This window comes from Megalops cyprinoides, chromosome 3, assembly GCF_013368585.1.
Source record: "Megalops cyprinoides isolate fMegCyp1 chromosome 3, fMegCyp1.pri, whole genome shotgun sequence".
Classification (NCBI taxonomy): Eukaryota; Metazoa; Chordata; class Actinopteri; order Elopiformes; family Megalopidae; genus Megalops; species Megalops cyprinoides.
The window spans coordinates 14749130-14758026 of record NC_050585.1 but is presented as its reverse complement, the minus strand read 5'-3'; positions in this window follow the sequence as shown (position 1 = coordinate 14758026).

The following is an 8897-nucleotide window of genomic DNA, read 5'->3' as shown; positions in this document are numbered from 1 at the left end:
CATAGCTGTCATAGAGAAGGAGAACAATGGTCCTGTCCTGAATTCAAAGATTGGTTTAGGTATTTCTCCATCTGCAAGATAAACAGAACTGAAAATGAACCATAGTGAACACAGTGAGTGTAAATGGTTATTATGGTTTTAATAGCACGACAAATAACACTTATTCCAGTCTTCTGGTCAGCATGCTCTACACGTGAGGAAGTACTCTACATATTCTGCATAACAGAAAAAAACACACACTTGCAATCTAACCAAAAGCAGATGTAATCAAAGAAATATTGGTTCCTGCTCACCTGCAGCGATTGCCCCAAAGGTGAAAGATGGCTTAGGGGTATCGACTTCATGGGTTTTGTCTCCAGGTTTGTTGTTCTGTGGATCGGCTGTGCTGAAGGAGATTTCAAGTGCAGGAAAACTCTTCTCTGCCTTCTTCTCCCCACTGATGAGGGAGGTAGAGAGAGTGGTGGTGGCTTCCTGCTTCTCCTCTGGTATCTTAAAAGTAAAGGTGGCAGTGCTGGCTGGAGCTGGAAACACAGACACAGCAGTGGGTGTGTTTATACACTTTGGTAAATGAATGTTAAAATGAAACACTTGATACTTTTGTATAAAAACATACTAATTTCACTTAGATACTGCAAAACTGCAATCATGCAAAGTGCAAAAAATGTAATCCAGCAGGTGTTTCAATTACAGCATGACGAGAAAATACCAACAAGATGTTATGCTTATGTCTGAAGTTATGCACTGTCAGTACTTACTTGCTGCACCACATGGGGTGGTCTTGTCACTGACATCAGAGAGTCCTGCTTCATCAACAGGTGCAATGGAGGTGGGGGGCAGAGAGGAGGGGGTGCAGATGGGCGACACCTCCGGCGCCTCAGCAATCTGGAAACAGTGTGTTGATGGTATGTCAGCATGTGTTATTGGTTACCTCTGTCTTCCTGCATTTTCCCTTTGCACACAGGGAGACAACAGCGCTATGACACCCAGAGAAGCACAGGTAAAACAGTGTGGCCAGAGCACCACAGCAGCAGAGACGCAGGCAAACAGATTCACCTTGTTCTCTGGGGCAGGTTTAGAGGAGGCGAGCCTGCTCCTCCTAGACCGAGATGAGCGGCGAGCCGCTCTGTCATCCGCTGAAGATGCGTGGGATTGGCGGCACCTGCTGCTGGCACAGGGGGGACAGAGGGACATTACAGCGCTGCGTCAGAGTATGTTATGGACCCTTTAAGGGGATTTCTCTTTTTCACATATAATTTTATCTGTTTAAACTGAAACATGAGAAGTAGTCATGCTGCTTTTAATGCTTGAATACAGTAAATCAGCATTTCCCAAACCTCTCCTGGAGCACCCCTTGTCCTGCATGTTTTAGATCTCTCCCTGCTCCAACACAGCTATTTAAATGATCAGTTTGTTATTAAGCAGCTTCAGGAGTTCATAACGAGTTGATCATTTGCATTATCTAAAGCATACAGGACAAGGGTTCCTCTAGGAGAGGTTTGGGAAACGCTGCAGTAAATGATTTCATTGAAAGCAGTGTTGCACCTTTGTCATTTATGAATAAAATGGTGGAAATGCACATTTTCCATTACACACTATTGATCTAATCAGCATCATATATGATGTATTTACAGCTTGTTTCGTGCAACACACTGATTGCAAAGTGACTCACCATTGACGCCGCACCACTGGTGCCTCAGATGTCTGTGTCAGTATAATTTCAGGCTGAAATGGGAAACAAGAAACATATTTAATATACAGTAACAATATTTTTAAAAATATTTCTAGGCTTTCTTTAGTTTAGGGCAGACTCAGTTTTTGTCTAGGACCCTCTCTCTGTACCTTCTTCTCTTCCTGGCTGCAGTCTGGCCTGGGTTCAGCAGATATAGAGGAGGAAGAGGTTGAGCCCTGCATGAGCTCAACAGCTGGCTTTGAGGCTCCTGCATACAGCATACAAACACATCATTGAGAATGAGTACAAGTCAATACTGTAAGTCTCAAAAACTAAAATAGACACTGGTTTAAGTTCATTTTTAGTCAGATTAAGGATCTACAATGCTTAACCAAACTGTTTAAACCATTCAAAACAAATATTCCTCATAATTTTATTCAGATGGTTTTGTTTAAAGCAATGTTTCATTGGTAAATGAGGATTCCTGCAAAGGTTAGCTGCAGCACAGCCTGAGAGTTTTGCAGTCTCAGACAAGATTAACATGTGAGAGTATGTGTAAAGGCCAAATACATGTGGGATAACTGTGACACAGAATGGTAAAAATCTGCATTAAAACACATCAACTCCACCTGCAGAGCTGGATGTGGAGTTCTGAGCATTGGAGCTGGCTGTGGTGCTGATCTGAGGGTTGAGGGTCTGAAGGTTGCTGTCGTGTGGCAGTTTCAAGATAGAATCCTTGGCTGTCACTGGCTTGGTGGAGACACTGTGTCCAGAAAGGTTTTCGCAGACAAAGGTTGCGCTGGGGACAGAGGCTGGCACAGGGGCAGAACTACTGATGCTGTTGGTCCCACACTGGCTGGGTGTAGTGGTCATAGAAAAGGAGAACGATGGTCCTGTCTTGAACTCAAAAACTGGTTCAGGCATGTCTCCATCTGCAAAACAAACAGAATTGAAAATGAACCGTAGTGAATACAGTGAGTGTAAATAGTTAGTAGTTCTAATAAAAGACAAATAATATTTATTTCAGTCTATTTCTGGTCAGCATGCTCTACACATGTGGAAATACATATTCTACATAGCAGGAAAGCACAGACTTGCAATCTAACCAAGAGCAGAGGTAACCAAATCTCACCTGTGGTGATTGTCCAAAAGGTGAAAGATGGCTTAGGGGTATCAGCTTCATGGGTTTTGTCACCAGGTTTGTCATTGTGTGGGTCAGCTGTGCTGAGAGAGATATCAAGTGCAGGAAAACTCTTCTCTGCCTCCTTGTCCCCAATGATGAGGGAGGTAGAGAGAGTGGCGGTGGCTTCCTGCTTCTCCTCTGGTATCTTAAAAGTAAAGGTGGCAGTGCTGGCTGGAGCTGGAAACACAGGCACAGCAGTGGGTGTGTTTACACACTTTGGTAAATGAATGTTAAAATGAAACACTTGATACTTTTGTATAAAAACATACTAATTTCACTTAGATACTGCAAAACTGCAATCATGCAAAGTGAGAAGAATGTAATGCAACAGATGTTTCAATCACATATGGCTCCCATCCCAGCTTGTGAAGTTACAAGGACATTTTTTATTTGGATTATCATAACAAACACCAACAAGACGCTATACTTCTATCTGAATTGTCAGTGCTTACCTGCTGCAACACATGGGGTGGTCTTGTCACTGACATCAGAGGGTCCTGCTTCATCAACAGGTGCAATGGAGGTGGGGGGCAGAGAGGAGGGGGTGCAGATGGGCGACACCTCTGGTGCCTCAACAGTCTAGAAAACAGTGTGTTGATGGTATGTCAGCATGTGTTATTGGTTACCTCTGTCTTCCTGCATTTTCCCTTTGCACACAGGGAGACAACAGCGCTATGACACCCAGAGAAGCACAGGTAAAACAGTGTGGCCAGAGCACCACAGCAGCAGAGACGCAGGCAAACAGATTCACCTTGTTCTCTGGGGCAGGTTTAGAGGAGGCGAGCCTGCTCCTCCTAGACCGGGATGAGCGGCGGGCCGCTCTGTCATCCGCTGAAGATGCGTGGGATTGGCGGCACCTGCTGCTGGCACAGGGGGGACAGAGGGACATTACAGCGCTGCGTCAGAGTGTGTTATGGACCCTTTAAGGGGATTTCTCTTTTTCCACACTTTCATCCTTTTAAACTGAAACATGAGAAGTAGTAATGCTGCTTTTTAATGCTTGAATACAGTGATTTCATTGAAAGCAGTGTTGCACCTTTGTCATTTATGAATAAAATGGTGGAAATGCATGTTTTCCATTACACACTATTGAATTCATCAGCATCATATATGACGTATTTACATTTTGTTTTGTGCAACACACTGATTGCAAAGTGACTCACCATTGACGCCGCACCACTGGTGCCTCAGATGTCTGTGTCGGTGTAATTTCAGGCTGAAACAAGAAACAAGCAACATATTCAATATACAGTAATATTATTTTAAAAAACATATTTCTAGACAGACTGAGGATGTGGTAACTGTGGTTAGCCCTTATCTCAATTTCTCTGTGCTGAGCTGTTACAGAAATAACTCTGGGTTCAGCTGTTTTAAACTGTATCCATCTTAAGAATCTGTGTTGTAGATGTCAAACTTAATGATAAACAGCTGAAGTGCTGTTAGTGAAGCAGTTTTTAAAATGAGACGACATACACTTCTCTCCAAGATGGCAGCTCGGACGCTCTGCTTGAAGCGGGGAAGAAGCAGGCTGTGAGTTTCACGGGGCTGGGAGAGCACCTGCTTAGCCACGATCTGCGACGTGAATGTTGTCTGGGATACAGGGACGCAGGGATGCAGGAAGGATTGAATTACCCTTTCAGGACAACTTAAACACAATCTTTCACTTCACTGCCGGCTTCTCCATGCTAAGACTGTGGAAGCTCACCTGGAGTGAGTCAGGTTGTACACAAGCACAGCTTTTTACTGATGCTGCAGAAGCAAGTGCACCCTTTCCTGGTTGGAGGAGGGGATCCTTCTGAGGGCTGGAGTTCAGGGCCAAGCTGTTCTTAGAAGACTGAACCAGAAACAAAAAAGACAAAAGTAGGTCTTGTACATCATCAGTAACAACTGTTTTAAGATCTGGCAAGATTACCCTCTGGGTCACTGCAAGTGCTATCACGTCAAATCACACTTTGAAGATACTTGAACTTCTGAAAAAAATATTCATTATTTATATGCATATCTGATGCCAATAATTCAGCATGATGTGCACATCTGTACAACTGAGTATATACAGAATGTCTTCAGGTTGAGTATTTTGTTCAAGCGTTTGGGCCTCAAGCAAAGATAGTAGTCACAGAGATTCAACACATATTATGTACATATCACAAAAAATAGTGAAATGCTTATCACTGTCACTTATACCACTTATATAATGGAAAAAAAATCTCAATGACATGCTTACATAGTAATGGGGGTGTTATTTTTGAAAACATTAGCTACAGGATGGGGAACCTGAACAGTGGGTAGCCTGCTAGGTTGCTACAAGGATGAGCCAATTTTAAGTGTTTTTGAGGGGGGTTTGCGGGGGGGGGGGGGGGGGGGGATGATGGAGAAGGACACCTTTACTATGGCTTTGTTGTTTTGCTTCTCTGGCATCCTGCTCTGCTTGTGGCAGAGGCTGTGGGACACAGAGACCATGGCTGGGGACCTCATCGCCAGAACTGGAGGCTGGCTCTTTTTCTATAAGAAAATAAAACGTAGCATTCAGGAATCGGCTTCCTTATGGCCTCCTTCACACGTCCTACTTATTGACTTATCAGCTGTCTACTAAAAACCAGGACAGTGCGGGACTTTTCAAATTTCACTGACTAAGCACCAAGCTGTGTGGTTTGGGTTTGAAAAGTTCCAAAACTGCCATGGCAGTTGTGGCTCTTTTGTTTTGGTCAAAATTTTTTCACATTCAGATAACTTGAGAACTGGGAAGTTAGCTAGATTACTAGTTGCCAAATTGGCTAGTAACGTGACAGTCATGATATCATGTTATGTTACTAATTTGATATTTTGCAAGCTGACTAATTTGATATTTATCAGGTTAGCTAGTTTACTGGTTTGACAGTCACATGATGTTAGCTAGCATACTAATATGTTATCAGGTCAGCTGGCATACTAGTTTCTTCCTTTCAGACATGTGAAAGGGGAAGAGGGAGAGGCTGATGATACACTCACTTCAGAGGACATCCCAGAGACCGGAGGGCTGGGAGCGGGCTTCCTGAGGTTTGAGCCGAGGTGGTTGTTTTGAATGGAACACAGGGAGCGCATATTCTGCCCTCGTTTTATGTCTGTGAAGACCAGGTTTAATCACAGCTTCTTACAGAAGATCACCACTTTCTGCACATACATAGATTTCCATTTAATCCCATCTGCCCATCTTTCTTTTTTAAGACTATTCTTGTCCGTCTACCTTCATGTGTTTCAGCACCCAGTATTGGAATAAAAGCTTTAAAATACAACACAGATTATAATGCAAGGCATGAGATTGTGGAAAAGATGCTGACCCAAATGAAGCCCGTAAACCTGTATGTTCTGGTGATGTGAACATTATGGTTTGTGAAAGGTCAGCTCAATATATCTGTCACCTCATTTCTCAAAAACTCATACTTCAGATAAACTAATTAAGGCAGGATCCTTACTGTATGACCAATAAAAATGGATGTCAAGAGTTCACATGGTGGTGAATATTGACCCCACACACCACACAATCCACTGCTGCTGTTTCACACAAATACCTCTGTCTTTGGGGTAGAGCTGAGGGACATGGACTAATAATAATGATAATAATAATAATAATAATATGTTCCTTAACAACCCCCGTAAATTACTCTAGCAAACAACAACTGCATGAATATGATACAGAAGAAATAGTGTAGGAATAAATAATGTTTTATAAATATTTACTAATATAATATTGACTGAAACCCTTTACTTTGTATGTTGGACTTACGAGCAATGTACATGTTTGCCCTTAAATTCTTTACATACATTTGAAATTTTATATATGTGTGAAATAAGAAATAACTTTTTTTCCTAAGCCAATCCCTTCATGTGACAGCCCAGTCTTCATCTATATTTATGGTCTTACTGATGCTGGCCAATGAAGAGTCCAGGCCCCATGTGAGAGCGGGGAGGCCCACTCTATGAGCAGGGAGGTCTACTCTGTGTTCCCAAGGGAGAGTCGAGAGGTCCAGTCTGTGTCGTACAGGGAGAGAGGGGAGGTACACTCTACACCCCCCAGAGGCAGCTGAGAGGAATTTGACTCTCTGTTGCCAATGGAGAGCAGAGGTGTCCACCCTGTTAGCAGGGACAGGTGAACAGCTGTACAGGAAGGGCTGTGACAGCCGTGTTTCTGCCTGAACGCCATTCCCGAACCAACTTTGCAGCCAGGAGGACACAATGCTCCTCACTGTACCAATCAGGAGACCGATCAAGGCCACCTGATCGTGGGAGGAGAGAGAGAAAGAGAGACAGGGAAGAGGAGAAAATGAAAAATGTGAGAGGAAAGCCAAGGAGGAAGTGATGATATAGAAAGATGGGAGGAGGAAGAGGAGACAGAAATAATAATTTATGAGGAGACCATATGAGAAATTACAAATTGCTTTATTTTCTGATCAGACCCTACCAAAGAAACATAAATATTAAACTCTTAAATTTAACAACAAACTGACATGACCAGACAAACAACGAAAACAAGCATTTACATTTTTTGCTTAGCAGACACTCTTATCCAGAGCGACACAGCGACACACAAGACGGGTACATGTAACGATACTTTTATTTTGTTGACAACTAGACGCCCTTACTCAGTTCAAGAATACAGCAATGTTTCACTTACCATTATACAAACCATGCGGTGGCACCTGCTGTAACAGGTCTCCCACATGGCTTGTAAAACAGAGTAAACTGACTCCAAGACATTACTGATACAAGAACGCGAAAATGTAAAATGCTATAGCTACTGAAACACGAAAAAACTGTGGATGTGTAGTATACACCCTGTGTTAGGATTCTACACTGTTTCGTCATAATTAACGGTTCTCTTCAAGCAATACAAACCTGCGGCGTCACAAGGGTCGCTAATTTTTGGAATGTGTCACCACGTTTAGAGGCAACTTTTAAATGGATACACGGACGTAGCAGGTATCGATTAATTAAAAACAAACAAATGGAGAAAAAGAGCAGAAAATCTGCACAAAGTCTGTTTCCCTAATTATTCCCATAAATTCATACCCAGTGACCCTGCGTCTGCAAAACCACTTTTGAGCGTGTTGATAAACTTTCTGCTAAAAATAACTTCGCTACCCAGTTTGGTATGCGCTGAACGTACACGTATTTTACATGTTTCTGGAGTTAACTGGGCGTTATTTCGACATACACTCAACTGACGTAAAATGACGAAATTTTATTTATAGAAATTGACAGGGTCTATCCTCTTGGGGGAAAGAAAGAAAAAAAAAACGTTTACATACGCCGTCTGGCGGTGGCAAAAGGAGCTTTTCTTCCTCACTTCCCCTGCCTAAGCAATACTTCAATGTGCACTTGTCGATGGACTGATACCCATGGATTGCTATCGTATAGCGCCCTAGAGAACATAATCTAAAAATAAAAATGACCATTTATTCATTCGTACCCTCAGTTTTTCAATCCGTACCCATGGTTTAGTAATTCTTAACCTAAATGTATCGATTTATACCCTCAAATATTTGTATCCACGATTTAATAATTCATACACTCATTGTATTAATCTGTGCCCATGTCGGTAGAGTAACAATATTATATATTCTTTAAATCAAAGCGTACGTGGCTAATATTATATGCTATAAATATTTAGTATAATTTTAACACGGGTCACGTAAAACAAATTTGGAAACTTTCCTAAATAATACAATATTCTTTTTCTAAAATTCATCTGATACTGCAGGAGGGTGAACGTTCAGTATGCCATAGGTTGCCAAAATAAGGGCTTTTTACATCATTTGCCACGTAAAACTCCATATAAACTTAGCGTGTTGTGACATCCTAATCTGTAGACACTGTACTTGCAGATATTCAACAGGAACAACATTCAATAATAAGCTAATACAGTTCAGTTTACTGCTGAAAATTCATTAAACTTACCCCCTTCCCACGGTACATATAAAAGAGTAACACAAACACAATTTGACCAATCAGATACTAGTGCGCTGACTCATTTGATTCATTACCTTCACAACATACACTTTATTACCA